This window comes from Globicephala melas, chromosome X (assembly GCF_963455315.2).
Source record: "Globicephala melas chromosome X, mGloMel1.2, whole genome shotgun sequence".
Lineage (NCBI taxonomy): Eukaryota > Metazoa > Chordata > Mammalia > Artiodactyla > Delphinidae > Globicephala > Globicephala melas.
Genome location: NC_083335.1, coordinates 96,593,665 through 96,617,463, shown reverse-complemented (window position 1 = coordinate 96,617,463; position 23,799 = coordinate 96,593,665). Strand labels below are relative to the sequence as shown.

The 23,799-nt window shown below is 41.5% G+C and overlaps 1 pseudogene; it reads right to left on the bottom strand.

The window, feature by feature from the left end:
• Positions 1–1,184: 1,184 nt before the first annotated feature.
• On the bottom strand, positions 1,185–2,079 carry LOC115848362 (poly(A) polymerase alpha pseudogene; annotated as a pseudogene).
• Between the last annotated feature and the right edge of the window lie 21,720 nt (positions 2,080–23,799).

The following is a 23,799-nucleotide window of genomic DNA, read 5'->3' as shown; positions in this document are numbered from 1 at the left end:
TAAAGTAAAATCTAAATCCTTAGCTCTCTAATGTTTGTTCTAAATCAACAGCTCCAAACTTCTATTTTTATATTCTTAACATTACACATGTTGTATACTTGTGTCACAGAAAATTAGAAATACTGAGCACAGTTAAATACATTCACAATCCCAACTCCTTTAATACTAAACATTTAGCTTATTTCATTCCTGATTTTTCCTCTTAACCTTGGCGTTGGTTGTTGCTGTTTGTTTGGGTTTTTTTTTTGCAAGTTTGTGTGTGTGTGTATGTGTGTGTGTGCATGTTTTAAATGTATTTTCAATGAGGTAATATATCATCTGTTTACAATATAGCTCTTGAAAAACAAAAGGAGTATAGATATTATAAGACAAAACAAATTCCAGTCATGAGATACTACATACATCATGTGAAAGCAACAGCCTGATCTCTAGGTTATGAAAATTAGAATTAAAAAGTCACTACCAAGAAAATGTCCAAGTTTCCTACTTGCAAAGTTTGGGTGCAATTCTATGAAGTATTTAAAAAGCTGAATTTTCCCCATTGTGTAAACAAAACGAGATTAATCTAAATCCTAAATCCATAGCTACACAAAATACCAGACATTGTGCATTTCACTTGTTAATATACCATATTTTCTCAGGTAGCGGAAGGGAAGGCAAAGTGACTACAGAGAACAAAAATGTGGGAAGAAGAAATAGTGTACCTATGTTAGACCTATTAAGTAATGGTGAAAAGAAATCCTCAATTAATGCATCTCCGAAAGGTGTAAAGACTATACTCCAACTTTGGAAAACTAATTTAGAAAGATAGAGGGAGAGACTGAATAATTGAAATTTTTCATGAAAAATGTACATATGACAGAAAGGAGCACAATGGAGAATTCATAAAACATGTTATTTGGAAAAATCTGTTAGTTTTCTTTGGCCAGATTAAGAAAGAATAACTAAGTTTATCAATATCTGCCATCCTTCATACTGTTGATAACAAATTAATAATAGCATTCCTGGCTCTGCACTTACTAATTAGGACTTCCTAATAAATGCTGATTAGCCGAGTCAGGGAGGCCAGCAAATAAACCTAAATCCTTTTTTAGTCATGTCTAATCTTGTACACTCTATTCTCCTTTTTTAGCATTTGAAGACAACAGGTTAAGTTGGCAGATATTGTTTATGGACCACTGAAGTTATTTTGACCAGTTAAATCTCAGTTTTATTGAATCCTTGATAACTGGAATAGAATTTGCAGGGAGACCAGGGATATTGGAGAGGTTTGTACTTGATGTTTTCTGAGAAGCCAAAAGAGAAGTCTCTTAGTTTCCAGTTGAGTTGTATTTTTTTTATATACAGTTGTTCCTTTATTTCTGTTTTCTCATGCCCACTCAAAACAAGACTGTTAGCATCTTCACTTGTTTTATTCTCTTACATTTTGGTTTTCTTGGGATGCTCTTCTTTATGAGGTGAGGATGTCCTCTGACTCCTACTATAGGATTAGGTAAATTTTTTGGCTACATTCCCTGAAGGTCTATGTGGTTGGTTTACCAGACTTGTTGAAGAATGGACTCTAAAGGCTGTAGGCTTTGGTGGTGGAGAAATAGGAATAGGAATAGGAATGCTTACACTCCATGTACCCCTCGAACATTCACTGGAATTTACTTGTGGCACAGAAACTTCAGTAGCCTGTATGTTGATCACACATATTGCTGTTATAACTGGAGCAGAACTGTTTCTGTCAGAACAGTTCAATGGGCCAGTCTTCAAGTTAAGGCACAGGCCCACAGTTATCACTGTTCATTGATCAGTAGAGGCTGTTGTCACTCAGAGATGTCACTCTGACACCTTCGGTTGAATGATTTTGCCTTTTTTCTAAAGCACATGCTTAGGTAGTAGTTGAGGTTGGTTTGTCTTTAAATGCACTGTAGCACTTTTCACGTAAACTTCAAACATCTTGCTGCTTATTGCTTGCCTATAAACTGTGCCTGTGAAAGACTGAATATCATCGGGAGGATCAACATTGAGGTTATCAGAGTTTTTTGTTTTTTTAAACATTAAGTCAATCCCCTGTATTATATGAAATTCTTCCTTATTCTTTCTCATCCTCCTCCTTTTAATTCTTACTCTGGGTCAGTTCTCTGTCTGCCCCTGGATGAAATCCTTGACATGCCCCCTGGTTTTTCCAGTCCCTCTTAACCAGTAAAAAATATTTAAATCTCTTTAAAGCACTGACAAGTTCATCATGTAATGACTTAACTCCAGTCTAGTCTAGTGTTATTTCAAATGCCAAACTTATTCAGTTACACTTTTCTCCTTCCTAAGCACAGACCTCCTCCAGTACTGGAATCCTGCAGCAGGAAAAGGACAGGAACTAACTTCTTCTCTTAGTTGTTTGCTAATTACTACATGGCTGACCCCAGGGCAATGGTGAAAATGGCGCAAGTTTAAGTGGTTGGTTCATTTGGAATGAGGTGTTGGGGTACTCTGGTGACAGTATTTTTCCAATAATACCTCTTTCCTTCCCACAGGGTGCATTTATGGGGTCCTTAGCAATTTTCCAATTGGAGACCTCCCACTTCAACTCCTTGGTTAGGGGAATGCCTTTTCTCTGGCTGACTGTACAGAACTTTACCTTTGGCATCTTGGCTTTCAGCTGTTTATAATTGGGGTCCTAGGTATTCCAACCAGTCCTCTGGGTTGGAGTAAATGCTAAGAAGACCCAGATTGGATCCCTTTTTCAAGGTCATATTTGATCCCCAGGAAACCTGCACCTCTTCCCTACTTTTTTGAAAAAGGAGCCGGCTCTGTGGTCAGCCCTCTCCACTCTGCCAAGAGCAAGGGGTGGTACCAGCCATAGGTCTTGCCTTTAAAATTCATAAGCACAAGTCAGATGCTTGTCCTTTTGTTCCTCAAGCTTGGAAACACATTTGAAGATTTTCTAATAGATCCCAAAGCTCCTCTCATTTGAGTTGAGGAGGTAAAGCACAGTGCAATTAAATCTTTCTTGAAATAAATCCTCACTACTGTGCACTTCTACATCACCTACAGAATAGCTAAAATGAAAAAGAAAATACTACATGTTAGTGAGGATGTGGAGCATCTGGAACTCTCATATACTAGAGGTACAGGTGGGAGTATAAATTGATATAATAACTAGAAAATGCTTTGACATTATATACTATAGCTAAACATATTTATTCTCTTTGACCTAGCAATTCCACTCTTTAGGCATATATCTAACAGACATGCACGTATATGTTCAACAAAGGTATGTTAGTAGAAGCCCTATTTGTAATAGCCCCAAATTGAAAATTGCCTAATTGACCATCAATAATAGAATGGAAAAATAAATGGTGGTATATTCACACAATGGAATGCTATACAGCATTGAGGATGGTCATTCTACAACTATACACACCAATATATCAAAAACGCAATACTGAACAGATGTGCCAGGCACAAGAGTATATAGTTTATGACACCATTTATATAAAATTCTTAATATAGGCCAGGTTATTCCATGTTATGTTAGAGGTCAAAAATAGTGGGGTGATTGGCTGGAAGAAGCTTGAGGGAGGAGTCTGTGGAGTTGGTAATGTTCTGTTTCCTGATCTGGTTCTAGTGTTATGGGTAAATTTAGTTTATAAGATTTTATTGAGCTGCACACTTATAATACATGCACATCTCTTTTTGCTACAGCAATTCAGTAAGAAATATAAAACAAAACAAAACCAAAACAAACCAACAAAAATGAAATTAAATATCTTGACTTTTTAATCTCACCCTCTTATCTGATCTGGAGGTGGGTGATCTGTTAATGCTGGAAGACCCAGCATTGGGCCACCCCCCCCACCCCCCCACCCCCCCCCACCCCGCCCCGTTTGCAAATCCTACATAGATGAGCCAGCCCCTTGGCTTAGATCCTGCAGTTACCAGGCAACAATTGCTCTCTTCTCAGCCTTTGTGGCCTCTTTCTGAGCCTACAGGAAGAATTGCATTTATCCTGTTACATAAATGATATGCTTGGTACAAAGCTATCAGAAGCTTGGGGACCCAAATGAGGACTCTGCACATGCTCAATGGCAGGTATTGTAGGTCACAAGGTGCCAAAAGCTTTAAAGGTAAAACGTTACAAAATGGGACCAAAGTGACAATTCTTTCTACATTAGCTTTGAGAGCCACAATTCCAGACTCATTCTGCCCAGATCTTTTGGTAATATCTCTATTAATTCACATGGGGTATGATTGACACAGCAATGAAGCTGAATTGGGAGGGCTTTGTGGAAAATACATCAGAGAGGAAAAGAGATTTAAGCTACATTAGCCTTTGTCAATTCTTTTATCACGATGCAGGCAGGCACTTTGAAATTAGCAAATATTTAACATTCTTTGAGTCAGATTGTGCTTTCTCCTATCCACACATACCCTAAACCCCCAAAAGGTTGTACCTATTGAAGCAGTGCCCAAGTAGCAGGATATTTGGATAGATTCTCTGAAAGAGAATTGCTAGGTACAGGCATGAAGATTTTTATGTTTCAAGATTCACACTGACAAATTGTTTTCCATTTGGCAATGTCACCAGCATGATATGGTATTATCAAATTTCCCATATCTCCATCAACATTAGGTAATACTATTTACTTAAATATATACATATGTGTATATATACCTATATGTTATATAACTTTCATAGGTAGAAATGGCTCTTCCAACATTTTAAATTTAAATAAAGAGAAAGCGTATTGGCCATAATTTTATCTTCTACTTTGTAGGAAAAATCTTTTCAGCACAAAATGATTATTATTATTTTTTTTTGCTGTACGCGGGCCTGTCACTGTTGTGGCCTCTCCCGTTGCAGAGCACAGTCTCCGGACGCGCAGGCTCAGCGGCCATGGCTCATGGGCCCAGCCGCTCCGCAGCATGTGGGATCTTCCCAGACTGGGGCACGAACCCGTGTCCCCTGCATCGACAGGCGGACTCTCAACCACTGCGCCACCAGGGAAGCCCCAAAATGACTATTTTATTGAGTTGCTGTTGTTCTGACAAAATTAAACTGAGTGTCTGATCAATCTCTAGCAAAGAAACTCTATAAAGGAACATAAGGACAATGATCTCAGGTTCCTCAATTAGTTTAGAAATTGACAATTACATTAATCTCAGAAGAACTTGGTAGATTCTATCTGAAATAGTATTCATTCTTTTGTTCAGTGCATTGCCTAATGCGAAGCTAATGCCAAAGTAAATTATTAGCAATTATTTTTCTCTCTTTCAATAAGTGTAATATGGAGCAAATCCTGTATTTTTTCCTACATCCTGTATGTAGTTTATGTAATTACACATCTTGTAATTTCAGAGTAGATTCTCCTATAACTATCTGAAATTATTTTTATCATGATTTATGAGACCATTTCTGAATCAGAAAATTTCTTTTTTCTTTTACATCTTTATTGGAGTATAATTGCTTTACAATGTTGTGTTAGTTTCTGCTGCAGAACGAAGTGAATCAGCTATATGTATACATATATCCCCATATCCCCTCCCTCTTGTGTCTCCCTCCCACCCTCCCTATCCCACCCCTCTAGGTGGTCACAAAGCACCGAGCTGATCTCCCTGTGCTATGCGGCTGCTTCCCACTAGCTATCTATTTTATATTTGGTATTGTATATTTGTCAATGCTACTCTCTCACTTCGTCCCAGCTTCCCCCTCCCCACCATGTCCTCAAGTCCATTCTCTGTGTCTGCGTCTTTATTCCTGTCCTGACCCTAGGTTCGTCAGAACCATTTTTTTTTTTTAGATTCCATATATATGTGTTAGCATACGGTATTTGTTTTTCTCTTTCTCACTTACTTCACTCTGTATGACAGACTCTAGGTCCATCCACCTCACTGCAAATAACTCAATTTCGTTTCTTTTTATGGCTGAGTAACGTTCCATTGTATATATGTGCCACATCTTCTTTATTGAATGGGAAAATTTCTTAAGATACACCAAGGGAAATAATGGAGTGCTCAGAATTTTCTATTTTAGTATATTATGAAGCAGTAAGAGACTTGCTTTATAAAACTTAGAATCTTACAATGCTTTTTCAAGACACTTCATACTTCAAGAGAAGTTAGATTATTACAATAGAGCTAATGATTATTCTATGTCAGTGCTAGTATTCTTACCCATATTTTCATACTCTATCATACACCAATTTTTAACAGCTTTATTGAGGTACACTTATATACAATTCACCCATTTTAAATGTACAATTAAATTTTTTTTTGTAAATTATAGAGCTGTGCAACCATAATCACAATCTAAAATGATCCCACTTGCTCTTTTAAGTTCACTCTACAGTGCTACCTCCAGTCCTTGGCAATGACTAATCTGTTTTCTGTTTCTATAGATTTGTCTTTTCTGGACATTCCACATAAGTGAAATAATACAATATGTGGTCTTTTTTTTACTGGCTTCTTTCACTTAGCTATTTTTAAAAAGATTCATCTATGCTGTAGCATGTACCAGTAGTTCCTTCTTTTATATTGCTGAATTATATTCTGTTTTATGTGTATACCACATTTTGTTTATCCATTCATCAACTGATGGACATTCGGGTTATTTTTAGTTTTTTGACTATTATATATAATGCTGCTGTGAAGACTTGTGTACAAGTCTGTGTGTGGACCTATGTGTTCACCTCTTTTGGGTAGATACTTAGGAGTGAAATTGCTGGGTTGTATGGTAAATTGCTTCATCCAGTATCACAGCTGTGATGTTAGCTTTCCCTGATTGTTTGTCACCAAGATAGCTATTGTTTTTGACAAAGTCCCTGCAAGTGGGTTACCAAATTAGATCAGCCTCAACTGGCAGTGAAGCTCCTGATTTTTATGGCTTGTCCACCTTAGTAGAACTGCCATCCAGGATGAGCTTAGTGAGAGGTAGGGGAACACAGGGAGCAGGTACAGGTGAAAATGTCATAGGTTGACACTGCTTGTACCTGAAGCCCGAATTTCAGCAGTTTTTTGAGCATAACCAAATGCTTCTCAGATTGTTGTATGCCTTTGGTTAATTTCCAAACAACAGTAAAATGAGTGTTTTGACAATTTGTTCAGTAGTACTATTGTGTGTCAGGTAGAGGTTTGCCAATCTCTTTAACATTCTGGAAGTCTTGTTTCCTCCAAACACCAGTTTTTAAACTTAAAATAAACAAAGATATCAAGGCATCTTTTTCAGGCACATATTTGTTTATATGAGCTTTAGGGAAAAAAATTGTTATATGAGTAGAGATAGGTAGACAATATTATTTCATAGAAATATACTAGGTTGAGAATACAATAAAATATAAAGAACTTTCCATATGTCATGCTACATCCCTATAAAGGAATAAACGTGACTCTTACGTTGCACCAATGATGGGGCAGCATTTAATAGTTTAGAACTCTTCCTTATCCTATTCCCAAGTTCTCTACATGTATATGTATACACACACACACATCTTTCCGTTAATAGTGACACTTAATCAATTATGTACATGATTTTCCCATGGCTAATTGTGAATTAGCTCACTAATGTTCGGGGGGGGGGTTCATACTTCCATAGTACTGGCCTGTTGTTTCTAGGAAGAAAAGGTAAGATGAGTTTGGGCTACACTGTCAAGCTCCCACAGCCATTTAAAAATACTTAACTAATGTTCACTTGGAAATTTCTCATTATAAGTCTCTCTCTCTCTTTCTCACACACACACACACACACACACACAAAATCAGTTTGTCGGTTAATTGCCTGTGGCGAAAGTTAACGTTCTAATAAACTAGGTATTAACTGATGTAATGAGTGGTATCGTGTAGGTTATTGCCATTATAAACCATACTTAACAGTTCAGAAAATCAATAACGTATTAAACTAAGGTTAGTGCTTCTGGGAGAGTTCCTTGGCAAACAGTTGTTTTCTGACAGATTGTGACTGAGTCTTCTGCTTCTTGGAAGGTAGCACATGTTCTGCTGCCTTAGTAACTGTTAAGGGCTGTGTCTATGGAAAAATCACATACACACACAAACCCAGACACCAGTGAACCATGGAAGCACATCTCAAGTTCCATCAGTGGAGCTGCTCTTTTCTAGATCTGAAGATGGGGGAGGAGACAGGGAAGGGGGGCAGCTAAAATCCAGACCTCATGCTTGTCTCCTTTGCTGTCTCCACACACAAACCCATTTACTGGTGTGGGGTAATTAAAGGGAAAGCAGGGAGTAGGGTGACACATTTGGCAGTGTTCTTTAAATGTGAGTTTGCTGTCCCCAGCTGTCAGGGGTCATGCTAATCTGGTGAAAGAACTCTCCATGCTGTGGCTATTTACTTAACGTCGCTGCTTCTAAACATTGTCTTGAAGCTGCCAGAGAGAGAGAGAAATGCAGATTCACGGGAGACTTAGTGGCAGTGGTTCCCAGGGCAAGATCGTCTGTGTTCTGTCAGAATATATTCCCCTACCTGAGTTTCTGGAGAGTCAGCTTAGAGAATAACTGGGAAGTATCTGTGAGGACAATAAATAGATGGCATCATGCTGACTAATCGTTCTGGAAAGAATGAGTTCGTAGCCTATATATAAATGTGTGCTATTTTCATTGGAATCCCCATCGCCACACTCCAAGGCCCTTCATTAAGCATACCTCTATAGGTTTTATGCTTTATGCATAAAATCTCATTTTATGTTTACTTTTCCCTCTTCCCTACTACACGTTCTACAGCAAAAAGTTACTATTGGGTTGGCCAAAAAGTTCGTTTGGGTTTTCCATAACCTCTTACAGAATACCCAGACGAACTTTGGCCAACCCAGTAACATGAATGCATATCTTATTGGTGCAGCACAGGGGCAAAGCTCCAGTACATTATTTGTAAAAGGGTAAAAGAGTTACAGTGTAACGTAGAATGAAAAGCATGCAACTGGGAGGCAGGAAACCTGTGTTCCTCTTCTGAGCTTGTGATTAAACTACTGGGTGACCACAAGGAAATGACAACATCCCAGGATGTCAGGTTTCTCATATACACCAGGGAACTGGCCGAGACCTCATCTAGGTCCCTTCTAGTGCAAGGTTATTCCAGTGATTACTGCACAGTTTCTATGTGCTAGTCACTACTCTGCACATTTTCCCATCCCTTTGATGTTCACAACACCCTTGCGAGGTAGGTGTCATCATCCCATTTCATGACTGCAGATCCAGAGCCTGGAGAGAATAAGCAAAGTGCCAGAGACACAGCCTGCAAATGGCTTGGCCAGAACTCTGTGTTGTAATGACTACACTGCACTCTTCACATGGACCAAAATGCTATGAATGGACAAAGCTACTTTTTGTCATCAAAGCTCTTCCTCAAGGATCTTGGATTTAGGAGCTAATACCTGAGAGGTGGGCAAATTATATCAATATATTGAGGTGTTTGAGTACTAGCTGATTATCAGCCACTTCACTGAGCTCCCAGACGTCCTCTTTGTCATTGCCCTAGACATCCCCCCTCACTACCATATGATCCATTCAGCAACTAAGGTGGCACACCTGGAACTGCCTTGCAGGACCCTCTTCAGCATTAGGACCTGTCTCCATTCTGCTTGGACACTACACTGTAACACCGGTTGTGAAGAACTTTCAGAAGTATCCCTGAAATTACTATCATAGCCACCCTCCCTTCCTTTTACCTGCAGGCCGAGACAGAATGAAGTGACTTCTGCCCCAAGACATTTTTCAAAGCTCCTAGTTGAGGGTGAACGTTGATTTAGAGTTAAGGTTAGCTTGGCTGAGTTGTTCCACATCTGCTTCTCAAGTTCTTTGGCTGAGTTCTGTCCCCTATTACTGAGATCCTGTTTGGGGATCTGGTTCCCGATTACCCCTACCTACCTCTGAGCTCCTAATAGGAGACTGTCTTCAGTTTGTCCTCTCTTATGTCTGGCCTTATCTTCAGTACATGCCTGATATTTCCTCCTCTTCTGATTACCAGGTTTCTAGATCTATTTCTCGCTTTTATTTGCCTTATGACCTTACCTAACATATCCTCTGATCTTCAGTAGAATTCAGTCCCTCTCTGGTGGATTTGGCTGGTTTGAGGTCCTCAACTTCTGTTCTACCTGTGGCTATAGGCCACTGGGGAGTCGTTACCTGTAGAAGAATTTGTCCATGTGAGAGATTTTCCTTCTGCATGCAGTGTTTTCCCAGTCTTACTAATGTTATATCTACCCCTCCACCTTGAAAGGAAAGAAAGTATTTCTTTCTTTGCTGCTCTTTAAAAAAAAAAAATCCAATCTCTATCACTCTCCATCATACCCTATATTTTACTTACTTATCTTGTTTATTTTATTTACTTTATTTTACTTTTATTATTTTATTTTATTTTTGGCCGTGCGGCATGCAGGATCTTAGTTCCCCAACCAGGGATCGAACTCATGCCCCCTGCAGTGGAAGCACAGAGTCTTAACCACTGGACTGCCAGGGAAGTCCCTATCTTGTTTATTTTCTATCTGCATAGAAGGTAAGCTCTATTATGGTAGGATTTTTTTGTTTTGTTTTGTTCATTGATGTATCTCAAGCACTTGAAACAAGGTCTACCATAAGTAGGTCCTTGGAAAACATTTGTTAAATGAATGGGTGAATGAATGAATTCACCCGTGTCTTGTTGTCTTTAACAAATGAGTTACAAAAGTTATCTCCTCATAGCTTGTTTTCTTTTTTTTTTTTTTTTTTTTTGTGGTACACGGGCCTCTCACTGTTGTGGCCTCTCCCGTTGCGGAGCACAGGCTCCGGACGCGCAGGCTCAGCGGCCATGGCTCACGGGCCCAGCCGCTCTGCGGCATGTGGGATCTTCCCGGACCGGGGCACGAACCCGTGTCCCCTGCATCGGCAGGCAGACTCTCAACCACTGCGCTGCCGGGGAAGCCCTCCTCATAGTTTTAAAATGAACTAAGAAGAAATAAATCATTGTACCAAAGTAGACAATAAAGTTTGGCAATAAAGTTATGCCCTAGAATAGACAGCACTGTGCTTGGTCAGAAGAGTGGTGGAGAACTGGTCTGTTTGGGTAGATAAATTGTGTAAGCTGAGTCAGAGCAGGGGCTAAAGGCCAGAGTAGCAATTGTCCTAATTACTCAGCCAGCACACCTCACAGAATTGGCCTGTAAATAACATACTCATCAGCTCCACAGACCTCTCTGCACAGATGGTTTCATTTGAGTTTGAGCTCTCATGCCCCTTTCTAGGAGGTTCATGTGGATGTTTTTTGGCATGCCTACCTGCTACTTGAAGCCCCTTTACCTTCAGGAAGATGTTCACCACACAGGCAATGGCAGACACAGTTCACGTTAATTCTGCCCACTGCCATGTCAGACGCTGATTGCTATGAAGACAGTTTCATAGAAAAAATTTTACTTTGTATTTCTAGAATTGGCTTTGAATTATTATCATTGTATTGATGATCTTAAAGTACAACAGAAATTCTCAAAGTAAATAGGCTTAAGTAAAACGCAGGTGTATACTACCAGCCAAACTCATCAAAACCAATAACAAGCATTTACCATGATTATTTCTGATATAAAGAAACATTGGTACAATATTGTGAAAACCTGCATTTATAAATACTTTCTTTCCAGGATGCTGATCAATACCAATCAGCCCTGCCTCTCCTTCAGGAAACTGCTTCCCTCATAGCCTTTGCTTCTTTGATAGGCAGGTTTTATAACCTAAACTCATGTCCAGGCCATGGTGAGGCTGTCAGGAGAGGGCATCTGACTGGAGACTCATTAATCCATGGACAGCCCTGTAGCTGTGTGGTTTGATAGGACAGTTATGCCAACCTGATTTTCTTTCTCAAGAATTTGAACACAGAGAGTCAGAAAATAATTTATCAATCAGAACTGGTGGCAGAAACTGAAGGGATGAAGTGAGAATGTAAAAAGCTAACATTTACCGAGTCCCTACTATGTGACTGAGACTATCTAGCACATTTCATGGGCTATCTTTTAAATCCCTATAATAGCTCTATGACCCAGGCACTAGTCTTAATTTGCAGGCCCAGGGAAGGTAAATTACTTGATTATGCAGTAACTCGTGGGGTCATGATTGAAGCTGAGGTCCATATGTTTCCAGAGACTCGTCTCTTTTTTATTTTTTAAAATTTATTTTATTTATTTACTTTTTGGCTGTGTTGGGGTCTTCGTTGCTGCGTGTGGCCTTTCTCTAATTGCGGTGAGGGGGGGCTACTCTTTGTTGCGGTGTGCGGGCTTTTCATTGTGGTGGTTTCTCTTGTTGCGGAGCACGGACTTTAGGCGCACGGGCTTCAGTAGTTGTGGCTTGTGGGCTCTAGAGAGCAGGCTCAGTACTTGTGGCGCACGGGCTTAGTTGCTCTGTGGCATGTGGGATCTTCCTGGACCAGGGATCGAACCCGTGTCCCCTGCATTGGCAGGTGGATTCTTTTTTTTTTAACATCTTTATTAGAGTATAATTGCTTTACAATGGTGTGTTAGTTTCTGCTTTATAACAAAGTGAATCAGCTATATATACACATATATCCCCATATATCCTCCCTCTTGTGTCTTCCTCCCACCCTCCCTAACCCACCCCTGTAGGTGGTCACAAAACACCGAGCTGATCTCCCTGTGCTATGTGGCTGCTTTTCACTAGCTATCTATTTTAAATTTTGTAGTATTTATAAGTCTATGCCACTCTCTCACTTTGTCCCAGCTTACCCTTCCCCCTCCCCATATCCTCAAGTCCATTCTCTACGTCTGACAGGTGGATTCCTAACCACTGCACCACCAGGGAAGTCTCCCAGAGCCTCTTCTCTTAATCACTGCATGACACTGACCACAGAAGAGAGTGAATTTTGTAAAGGTCATGTTAAATTTAAGAGGGAAGAAAACCCATGAGCAAATAGAGAATACCAGTTGTTTCAGAAAAGAAAATAGAAATGGAATGGTCCGAAGAGAACCAAGAGTAGCTTGTGGAAAAACACATTTCCCAGGAGAAAAGAGAGAGAGAGGCTGGACTTAAGAATTACCTTGAGTTAGCACGGCATTCTGCTATATATTGCTTGAGAATTTCTCTGTCCTTTGCCAGAAAAAGAATGTCTTAAAAAGTTGTCTGTACTAATTAATACCATAAAAGTCTATTTTGGAGGGAGAACAAATATAATCATAACAAGTGTGCTGCAAGAGTCCAGTTCTTTCCTCCTGTGTCTATGCTCAGTTGCCAGCCTGTCTCTCTCAGGAAGACCGGCATGGAGGTGGACCCCAGGGAGCCAGGGCCAAGAGACCCGAAGCTCATTTCTTGTTGGGATGTCTCCTCGCTGGATGCGTTCTTGACAATGAGCAATACTGTAGCCCCAATAAAGCCAGTTTCTCTTTCCTTTTATGCCAGAGGACTTCCTTCAGTGCCTCATTCTGATGACCCAAGCACTTCCTAGAAAAACTAGTCTTTGAGATAATCCTGAGGCTACAGAAAAGCACAGGTCTGCACATAAGGAGGCCTGGACTCCCTGACCTAGCAAGGGAAGTGAACCACTTATGCACATATGCCGTGCACTTCCCAGTGCTCCTGGGGGTCACGGTACTGAGGATGTGTGCTTCCTCACAGTATAGTGCCCAGGCAGGTCTCCTTTGTAATGACCGCCGCTGGGCCCCAGGATCTGAGGAACCCAGGAACTTCTTAGCTGAACTCCTGGCACTCATGAACATGATGAGACCCTTCTGTACTCATGGAATAAGATTCTCATCTCCTACACTGGAGTTGGCCCTAGGAATTTGTTTTCTTCATCTTTGGATCCCTTCACTTTGTTCTTTGCCTTTACTTCGTTCTTTTGACAAGCCTTGGTGAAGTTTTAAACCAATCATCTGGAGCACCTTAGAATCCTGTTCCTTTGAAAATTGTAAATGAAGAAATGTTCTATAAAGGAAAGACCAGATTGACCTGGTCAATCATTGAAAAGATCCTTTCCATTTTACAGGTCCCAGTAACCTCACATCAATTAAATGGCAATGCACTTAATTTTCAGGGTGTGCTATGATAAATTAGGTATCTAAATGTCAGATGAAACCCGGGCTTTCTGGAATTTCCTAAGATGCAACCTGGGCGTGTGTGTATCTGGGGAAGATATGCATGTCGGCTTTTTATAGAAAAGGACAAAACTGCAAAGTTTTCCTCCATTATTTAGATTATAAATGGGTTGATCAACACAACTTCACTGTCCAATCCATCAGAAGGCATTATTTTTAAGGTAATGAATACTTATGAGACTACAGGACACAGTTCAATTTTAAAATATATATTATGTAAGTAAAATCTATTTTTGTGAGTTTAAAGAGTAGCAAATTTGTATGCTGTATTCATTATCTATCATGAGTATATATTCCTTCTATTTCATTTTATTTATTTATTTATTTTTAATTTTTGGCTGCATTGGGTCTTCGTTGCTGCACGCAGGCTTTCTTTAGTTGCAGCGAGCAGGGGCTACTCTTCATTGCGGTGCACAGGCTTCTCATTACGGTGGCTTCTCTTGTTGTGGAGCATGGGATCTAGGCATGTGGGCTTCAGTAGTTGTGGCTCATGGGCTCCGTAGTTGTGGCATGCGGGCTCAGTAGTTGTGGCTCACAGGCTCTAGAGCGCAGGATCAGTAGTTGTGGCGCATGGGCTTAGTTGCTCTGCAGCATGTGGGATCTTCCCGGACCAGGGCTCAAACCCTTGTCCCCCGCATTGGCAGGCGGATTCTTAACCACTGCACCACCAGGGAAGTCCCGTGTTGTCAATTTTGTTCTTTTAAAGTCCCACTTTCCAGATTTTTAAATTTCTCCAGACTGTGAGACAGCTATTTTTCCAGGATTTAACTGAAAAGCAGAGGACACTCAACTTCAAGCAGGAATGAAGCAGATGTTGCAGAGCAACCAAGAAGTGAGATGAACCCTCCTACTGACTTTCTCAGCCTTGGTTCAAGTCTGTAGTTTCCAATGGTTCCTGAGGTCCAGAGCACAATCTTTTTCTTGTGATCTGTGAAACAATTAAAGAACAAAATTTCAAAGAGTTCCTAACTGCTAGAACCAGGAGTCTTCCTTTACTCTCCCACTAACTAGGTATGGGATCAGGTAAGATTCTCAAATTCTCTGGGCTCTGGTATTTTCTGGGCTTGGTAGATAAGAACACAGGAATTGGAATTACTTCAAACTGACTTCAGGGACTTTCCTGGTTGCGGCACCACAACTACCGAAGCCTGCACGTTCTAGGGCCCGCGTGACACAACTACTGAGCCTGAATGCTGCAACTACTGAAACCTGTGTGCCTAGAGCCTGTTCTCTGCAGCAAGAGAAACCACCGCAATAAGAAGCCCACACACCGCAACAAAGAGTAGCCCCCGCTCACCGCAACTAGAGAAAGCCGGCGCCCAGCAACAAAGACCCAACTCAGCTTAAAAAAAAAAAAATAACTGACTTCAGATGTAGATTTCACCAGTTTTCATTTCTGTGAGTTGAGGAAAGTTTAACTCTTGAGCTCAGTTTTCGCTACTGCAAAAGAGAGTTAATAACAGAGTTTCCCTGAGACTTTCATGAGAAAATATTTATAAAGCAAGTAAGATCATTCCTATTGTATAGTAAGGATTCAATAAATGGTGACAATTGTTATTACTAATAGTTCTGTAATTTTTCCCTCCCTCTTTTTCTTCCTTCCTTCCTTGCATATTTTGTTTTTCTATGTGCTACATCTGGTGTTACAGTTAAACACACATTCCTTCAAAGAACTGGAATTCTCACTGGGAAGACACATTCATAAACAGAATCACGGTGTCACTTTTACAGGGCAGTAACAGACTTGTGTATGGCAGGGCACTTATCACAAGGCAAGCTGAGGAGAGATGCAGCCAGAGTCCAGATAGCCCTTTTCAGAGTTTTATTGTCAATGAAAAGAGTAGAGGTGGCACACAGGGGGTGTAGGCAACAGCGTTGCCTGACTTGAAACCCTGCAGGGCAAGCCCTTTAGGAAGTGCTTCTCCAGATCTGGTGATTTCAACTTAGACCCTGAGGTCAGATATATTCTAATGGTGTCAAGCTCCTGGGAAGAATTCGTCCAGGTGGGGGGCCCGCTAAGGTCCCTGACCTAGCCCTTCTAAAAACGACAAAAGGTTACCATATGGTCAGCAGGCAAATGACCAAATGGTCTGGGATAGGCTTCCTCTAACAGCCTGTAAAATTCACTTGCTCTTTGTCGCTCCAAAGGCAAATGTTTCCCTAAATTATAACCTGTAGCCTTTATTCCAATAACTAGCGCCCAGGCCGGACTTGAGAGAGCTCATTGACACATACCAGCAACACAGGTTAAACGAAGATTGACTTCCCTAAAAGCCCACCTCTGAACTAAATTGGTCTACTTCCTTATTCAAGTCAGAATCAGTGTTGCAGTTTGGTGGCCTTTTAATAAAAGTAAATTGCTTTTTGGGGTCTTTTCTAAGTCAGAAGTATGTTGACAGCTTTCTTCCAAACATGCTGACATTGCTGCAGCTTTATGTAGCTGAAAACACACAGGCTGGTCTGCAGCTTTATGTAGATGAAAACACACAGGCTTGTCCCACGGGTCACAGTGAGTGTCTGTCCAGTTGCTGTAGCAGCTGAGCATATGCGGTGCCCACCTTGGCCTGCAGGCAGGAACTGCAGTGCCTGCTTTCTCTCTAGGAGCTGCCTGGCAGAGCCCTCTCTGCAGAGTGGTGCCTGGTGTTTCGGGGGCAGGTACTCGAGGGAAAGGACTTTGTCTTCCACGTAAAAATCTGTTTCCTGAGAGCACCTTGCAGATGATTCTGCATCCACTTGCGCCCAGTGAACTGGCAGAATTTCCTCAGGGTAAATAGGGGATAATGAGTCGGCTGCCTCTGCAGCCTGTATTTCGTCTTGAGGCTCTAGAGGGGGAACTGAACTTCATTGAATCTGGGGCTTCCTTCTCCACCGCACAGACTGTTTCTCTAAGTTGCTTCAGGGTCCTCAGCTCAGATGGAAAGCGATGCCTGAGCGCTGGGGACTGTACGGTGTTACTGGTTTGAGGGACCCGGGCATCTCTATCAGGCTGTGGAAGCCACACACTCTTCGTGAGGCAGAGTTTCCAAGTTCTCGCTGGCTGCTTTTGTATGAAGTCCAGCTCAGGGGAAGATCTCCTGTTTTCTTTCTCTTAGAGCTGACTCTGCCAGTTCTGAGTCAAGTGATTCCCTGAAATATGATTTAGTAACTCCTCATTTTTCTGTGGGGGACCTTTTATTGGAGGGCTGTCAAAATTCTGCTGGAAATGACGTAATCCATCCAACATTGGTAACTCAGCCAAGGCTGTAGCTATGCTCTGGAATTCAACAGTCAGAAAGTCTCTGTCCCTGCGCGTTATATAGGCCCTCTCTGAGTCTTCTGAGACAACCTCATCCTCAGTCTGTTATTTGAAGGAAAATTAAATACTACAGACCGTGGTCACGATGGATAAATCAAGCTGAAAACAGACATTGAAGCCAACGTTCTGATGAGAATCTAAGCCACTTTCAGTTTATTTACTTTTCATCAAACCCCTTCATGCGAGCCCTATGAGGAAAGTTGAGAAGTATTAATGACAGGTGAAGACAGCAGCATCTTTTTCACATTTCCTTTCATGTCAAAACAGACACCATATCTCAGAGGTAAGGATTCTCATCTTTAATTGATGGTTCTCATTAATGGTACTGTAAATCTATCACTTTCTACAAAGCATTCCAGTATGCATTATCTCACTTGATCTTCACAACAACATTAGGAGCAATAAAGTCTAAGGCAATTTAATTTTGTACGGTGGCTTCAGTTCCAGGAAGTCTTCAGAAACAAGGTGGACTTTGAGTTGACCTTTGTGGGAGGAGGCATGAAATCTGCATGAGCGCTTTTCCGTGGAAGATTGCATTTCTCCGCATCTAAGGGGTGTAGCCTGCAGTACAGTGCTGTTGACCCCGATGCAGGTGCACAGACCATGCCTCGCTCTTCCTGCCTTTTCATCCTTTCTCATTATGGATGTTCCATGGCTTTAACTCTTACTACTATAACCCCTGCCCCCTGGCCTCTTTCCACATGGGAATATGGTAGAGGGTCATGTTGGGTAATGCCTAGACTGGGGCTCCAGAGGCAAATTCTAACCCTAAGTTAACAATAGCTCTATGATGTTTGACTAATTGCATGTGTTAAAAAACAAGGAAAGTGGTTGACACGATGAACTCTTAGGTGGCTTCTTTATCTGTAGGGCTATTTACAGAGGTGTGGACAGGGTCAGGGAGCCCATGGGGGCTGCTGAGGCACCCGGGGACCTGCAGCAACAGAAGCCTTTACCACACCTGAAGGGAAAAGGTGTTTTGACAGCAGCGTCCCTGGGCAGGGGCTGTAGCTGTGGAGGAGTACTGTCACTGCCATAACTGTGCAAGCCAGGAAGAGGTGAAAGAAATAAACTCCGTGACCTTGCTCTCTTTCTGCCCTCCAACGTTCTGCTGACGCCTCCCACTGGCCAAACCCAACAGGAGCCAGAGTGCAGGGGAGCCCAGGTGATGCACACTGCAGGGCACAGCCTCCTGGGGCACGGAGAAGAGCAGAGAATGGCTTTCAGTAGATCTAGGGGCAGATGGCACTTACCCCCCAGAGACCTCAAACCATGACTTGGTTGTTCTTTGTGCAGAGTGACAGGTTCTAGCTGCCATTTATATGTTTGATTGTTTATTCATTTAAACAGCTGTTATTTCTATCTCTACTTGCAAAATGCTCTCTGGTAAATCCACCGATAGAGGAGTATCCATTTCGCAAATCAGCTAGTTTCTCTACAATAACTGAAAAACATTGATTTTTATTTGGTGACTGGTTGAAACTTACAAACACTGGTTTAGAAACTAGTACCATATTTTCTTGTAGAGAATAAAATTTTATCAGTGACGTAGATTTGGTAGTCCTCTTGAAGTAGGTGCTACCAGACTAGTTACAACTTGGGTAACACATGTTTAATGCTGATAAATAATGGGGATACATTGAAGCGTTTGGAACTTTATAACTAGCATTATTTTATACAAATGAAAGCATGAGGAGTAGAAATCCCAGATTTTATTCTTTGTAGGAATCAATATATTTTTATACACTGGTGCGTGTGTGTGTGTGTGTGTATGTGTGTGTGTGAATCTGTCTCCTGACTAATGGCTCTTTTTTTCCTTCCAAGCAATAGACAAAACATAATCAAATGCTTGTTGAAGCAAAATACCATGTTATACAATCTGATAGATTTTATTTGTTTGTATTGGGCCTAATGGAGCTGCTTGAACAGTGCGCTGGAGGATTTTCTATATCTAATTTATGTCACCACTCACTCTGATTTTCTACTTTGTTACTACCCCAATAATCTGTTGCTATGCCCAGCTTTCTAAAATTCTAAGCAGAGTGCAGAAGGGTATAATGAGTCTGAAGTGCCACATCAGATCTAACTTTAGGACTGATGTTAAATAAACCTGAGAGTAAATATGAAGTGAGGAAAGGCTCTTACCTTCAAACTCCAGGTTTTAGGATCTGTGCCCTTTAATTTCATTCCATCAATTTCTGAAATACACTCTAACACAATGCATTTTAATCAAGCAAGAAGATGCATTGTGTCTTTAGCTTGTGCTTTAAAATATTTAACAAATAATATTAGGTGGCTCCTGAGGGATCTGCATGGTATAATAGGACGAGTGGTTCTATCTGTAGTGGGAGATGAGGACACAACTGACATTTAGATTTTCACATGGTTCCCCCCAAACAATATCATGCTGTGAAAAGCAGCACAGCTGCCAAACTGAAGGGCGGGGGAATCAATACAAGCACACGGTCCATAAACGCGAATTTGGGGAAGCCAAGAAAAACAAAGGACACGTCGAGGCAGACACAATCTCCCGTGAGGAGTGAGAACAGGAGACCTGAGGCTGATATATCCAGCCCTATTCTCCACCGTGTCTGCCTTGAGATGCTATGATTTCAGACCTTGTGCAAGAGGCACGTGGGGGAGTCCAGGGTGTTCATATCCATGAATAATGAGTCAGTGAGAACAGGGGAGGGAAAAGGGTGGACACTCCCCACACAAGTCCTGAGTGCTCACGATGCAGTGGGCTGCTGAGATCTGATTTCATCCCACGTGAGTCAGGGTAGTAAGCAGTGGTGTATGAGGTATCATCTGGGTGATTCGAGGGCACATATCCCCGTTCCCAAATACCTTCAAACAGAAACTGCCCCCAACTCCCACCACTCATCACCCCTCCCCGCTACCTCTATGAAGTCCCATATTATCGCCTCCCTTAGGGAAGAGCACCTGAAGGTCCCTATTCACGGGGAAAGGTGTGAGCCACATGGGGTCACAGATTAGCAACCGTTCAAACGTGGGGCGTAAATGATTTCATTTATCGTAAGACACTAACTAACGCGGCTTGGAGGGAAAAGGACAGAAGGCAGGGATGCCGCAGTCGGATGGGGAAGCAGGATATTTCACCTCAGCCTCGGAGCAGCCGGGAGAATAAGGCACTTGACTCTCAGGGGAGGGTGGGATGTAGAGGTAAAGGGCTGAGAGAAGCTTTGACAGGATGAGTCCCTGAAACTCAACTGGGCGCAGCTCTCCCACGGGGGAGTAACCCCCAGGGAGACAGCCCAGCAACGGGGTCTCTCTGGAGCAGAGCCACAGCAAGGCACACATGCCAGGTTCCACCTCATCTCGGAGTCAGTCACCTGTCAGGGGTCCTTAGCCCTGCGCTGCTTAATGTCCCTTGATTCCGCTTCACTCCTTCACTCGTGTGCTTTTGTGATGAGAGTCTTCCCTCTCCTTTCAGGAGATATTTGGCGATAAACAAACAGGAGGTCTGTGAGGGTCCCCCAAGCTCACGTGCTGCAGTGTCATTGTCTATGGCTTGTGTCGAACGACCACGTGGGGCTTGAGCAACCCGCCCCTGAACTGGCCTGTGCTTCTCTAGGATTCGACTGTGAGGCAAAGTCAGGAGGCAAAGCAGAAGCAGAGAGAATTGTCCTTACCTGGGATCGTGTGTGTGTGTGTGTGTGTGTGTGTGTGTGTGTGAATGGAAAAGGAAGATCTTTGAACTTCATGTGTATAACTAGACAGCCTCTTTTCAGGTTAAGATTTGCCATATAACCGTTTTGGGGATCCTTTTTTGGTAGCGCAAAAAAGTATTGTAATGTCAATACCGTTTTTTTGTTTTTGTTTTGTTTTTTTGCTGTACTCGGGCCTCTCACTGTTGTGGCCTCTCCCGTTGCGGAGCACAGGCTCCGGACGCTCAGGCTCGGCGGCCATGGCTCACGGGCCTAGCCGCTCCACGGCATGTGGGATCTTCCCGGACTGGGGCACGAACCCGTGTCCCCTGCATCGGCAGGCGGACTCCCAACCACTGCACCACCAGGGAAGCCCAATACCGTTTTTTAAAAAATTGTAACCTATTAAAATTAACAGATAAGAACGAGGTAATTCTCTAGACAAATGTCAGGAACACTTAGTCTTATGTCTTTTTTTTTTTTTGCGGTACGCGGGCCTCTCACTGCTGTGGCCTTTCCCGTTGCAGAGCACAGGCTCCGAACGCGCAAGCTCAGCGGCCATGGCTCACGGGCGCAGCCGCTCCGGGGCATGTAGGATCCTCCCGGACCGGGGCACAAACCCGTGTCCCCTGAATCGGCAGGCGGACGCTCAACCACTGCGCCACCAGAGAAGCCCAGTCTTATGTCTTTAAGGGAAATACACTAGAATACTAAAAAGAGTAATAAACAGAAAATCCCATTTCAATTCTTGAAAAGTCTGAATTATTCAATTTTTCAATATGATTTTATTTCAAGTTCAGCAGAGTGAGTTCTTCAGTTACCTCTTTGTTGAATAATGATTTGCAATTGCATATCGGTTGTATATTAATGGATATTTCCAAAGGGCTTTAAGGTCTTTGAAACCAATTTCTTCTCTTAAATGCTTAGTTCTTATTGATATATGTGATTTTCCCTATCACTGAATAAAAGCTTTGGTAAACAGATGCTAAAAAAAAAAAAAAAAAAAGAACGAGGTAATTATTTCACTGAAGTCACTAAGTGTTGGAATTTTGCTCTATACATCCCTGTCATGGTCTTATGAAATGCAGAGCTGTAGAATTCATTGAGTTGGTATTGGTAATCTTTTTATTTACAACTTTGATTTCTAAATGTTAACCTCCTGATTTTAATTGCAGTTTCTTTTTCTGCTTGTTTATATGTGTAATTCTTGAGGTAATTTATTATAAATCAAAAACTACAAACTTCTAATTTAGTGTCTGGATTTACAGATCCCTGACTCTTCATTAACTTCTTGATTTATAAACAATGGACCAAAAGTTCCAGCTGATTGATGCAAAAACTTGTGAGGGATTTCGCACTCTAAGAGCCCTGCTGTAAATTATTGTCACATTTACAAATATTCCCATTAGTTAGTGCTTTGGCTGTCTGATTTGAAACACCTTCTCTTTTTACTATTTAATTCTCATTTATCTTTTTAATATATGGCACGTTCTGATAATTTGTTACTACCAAGTGCTGATTTATAAGGGCACTGTAATAAATTTTATAACATAAATTTTAAAGGCTTTGAATTAGGTATACCAGATTTTTGAAAGCTTTATGGCCCAAAAACATTTCTCAGAAACAAGACGTAAATTTATGTCCTATAAAACAAATCACGGAGTGCTGGCCATAGGAATGTTTGTCTTTTTCTTTCCATACTGTCTCCCCACCCCCTGCATTAAGACCTTCCTTTTAAAATAAGTGCCTACAGTTGTTGGCTGCACCTAAGAAGACTTGCATGGGCAGAGAAGTATTAGTGTTTGACCTGAACAGATTGATGTGATTATTGTGTACTAAGCCTCTTGTTGAATTGGGGGGGCCCTTAGTGGTTTTATTTTGGTTCTCTCTTTTGTCTGTGCTTTTCATCTTCTGGGTACACACTGAAGCATATTTGGACTTAAATCCCTGATTGGGAGCTCAGTTTTTTTTTGCTGGGCAGCCTGTTAACGATGTATCTGTTGAAGTTATTTATTGTTTCCCTGGATAAAGGCTGAGGGACTCATGTTTATCAGTTTTATTCCCCATGCCTAGTGGTGACTGAACTACTGCCCACTGTCAGAGAGACTTGCTCCTATAGGGGATTAGGGCAAGACATGAGGGCACTGAGTAAGCATTAACATTTTAGAATGATCGTATTCTAGACGGTGTTATTCACAATAAAGGAAATGGATAATTTTCCTCTCCATTCTATCAAATCTAGCAGGTCTGTATGGTTGACTTTGTTCCTTAGGTTCATGTGGTTTACCTTTGTACTCTTGCTAGAGGGATGGGGAGTGATATATATTCTTGCATGGTATCTTTACTATAAAGGTTTTATCTTACCCAATGTCCAAGAACCGAAAACTATCTAAAGTGGACAACTAAAGGCATAGATCTTCATTTGGATGAACTACCAAACAGGAGACAGAAATGGTTACCCTGTAGTTTCTACATAGCCCTGCAATTTATAGGAATCTGGAAGACTTTTGCAGGAAAAATGGTGGGTGGACAATTTACAGTATAGTGGTTGGGTGTGACTATAAATCATTTCTTTTTCATAAAGCAGTTTTTAACAACAAAATTTTTAGAATCAAATAGTCCATATGTTTTTCTTAAAGACCTCCTTTGGAGCTATCTCTGAACCTGGCATTTGGACTGGAATTGGGTATGTTGAGGAATAAAGACAATGTTCTAGAAGTTCAACCTATGGTCTGTGTCCTCAAGGGCAAGTCAAGGAAACAAGGCAAGATTC